Genomic DNA, 1,126 nt, shown 5'->3' on the forward strand with positions numbered 1-1,126 from the left:
CGCTTATTTATATGCTTAAACTCAGCGGGTAGTCCCGCCTGACCTGGGGTCGCGGTCCGAGCGGCGTGCGCTGCGGTCGGTTGGGTCCTTAGGGCCGCTGCGCCGGCTGCGCGCCGGGGCGCTGCACCGAGAACAACTCGTGTCGCCCACCATGTGCTGCGCCCGGCACGTTACGCCGGCAGCCCCAACTTCGGCCCACCGCGCCCTGCGGCGCGGGGGGCCAGACGCCGCGTCCCTCCGCCCGGGGCTGGGGGGAGCGTCTTTTGGCGTGACGCCCAGGCAGGCGTGCCCTCGGCCAGAAGGCCTCGGGCGCAACTTGCGTTCAAAAACTCGATGGTTCGCGGGATTCTGCAATTCACACCAGGTATCGCATTTTGCTACGTTCTTCATCGATGCGAGAGCCGAGATATCCGTTGCCGAGAGTCGTGTGTGTTACGATAGCGTCGCCAGCCGGGGGCGACCGGACGGGCCGGCCGCGGCCCCGCGCTGGGCGAGAACGGTGTTCCTTGACGCCCTGCGGCGCCGTGGGTTCTGTTGCGGCCCCTCCCCTCCCGAGCGGAGGTCGGGGGCCGGGGCCGGGCGACGGGGGAGCGCCCCGGCGCCCGGCGGCGTGGATGACGCGTTCGCGGTCTGTTTTGGTCAGGGTCACGACAATGATCCTTCCGCAGGTTCACCTACGGAAACCTTGTTACGACTTCTCCTTCCTCTAAATGATAAGGTTCAATGGACTTCTCGCGACGTCGGGGGCGGCGAACCGCCCCCGTCGCCGCGATCCGAACACTTCACCGGACCATTCAATCGGTAGGAGCGACGGGCGGTGTGTACAAAGGGCAGGGACGTAGTCAACGCGATCTGATGAATCGCGCTTACTAGGCATTCCTCGTTGAAGACCAACAATTGCAATGATCTATCCCCATCACGATGAAATTTCCCAAGATTACCCGGGCCTGTCGGCCAAGGCTATATACTCGTTGGATACATCAGTGTAGCGCGCGTGCGGCCCAGAACATCTAAGGGCATCACAGACCTGTTATTGCCTCAAACTTCCGTGGCCTAAACGGCCATAGTCCCTCTAAGAAGCTAGCTGCGGAGGGATGGCTCCGCATAGCTAGTTAGCAGGCTGAGG

The 1,126-nt window shown here is 63.3% G+C and overlaps 2 non-coding genes across 2 annotated transcripts in view; both read right to left on the reverse strand.

Moving 5' to 3' along the window:
• The window catches only part of LOC133902796 (28S ribosomal RNA), a 3,388-nt gene extending 3,336 nt beyond the window's left edge, over positions 1 to 52 (reverse strand). The window contains exon 1 of the ribosomal RNA XR_009907108.1: positions 1 to 52. This exon is cut by the window's left edge and continues 3,336 nt beyond it. This is a non-coding gene — a ribosomal RNA (28S ribosomal RNA).
• A 217-nt stretch (positions 53 to 269) lies between these two features.
• LOC133902771 (5.8S ribosomal RNA) lies at positions 270 to 425 on the reverse strand. Its single transcript, XR_009907085.1, has one exon. It is a non-coding gene; the product is annotated as a 5.8S ribosomal RNA (ribosomal RNA).
• Between the last annotated feature and the right edge of the window lie 701 nt (positions 426 to 1,126).

This window comes from Phragmites australis, chromosome 20 (assembly GCF_958298935.1).
Source record: "Phragmites australis chromosome 20, lpPhrAust1.1, whole genome shotgun sequence".
NCBI lineage: Eukaryota > Viridiplantae > Streptophyta > Magnoliopsida > Poales > Poaceae > Phragmites > Phragmites australis.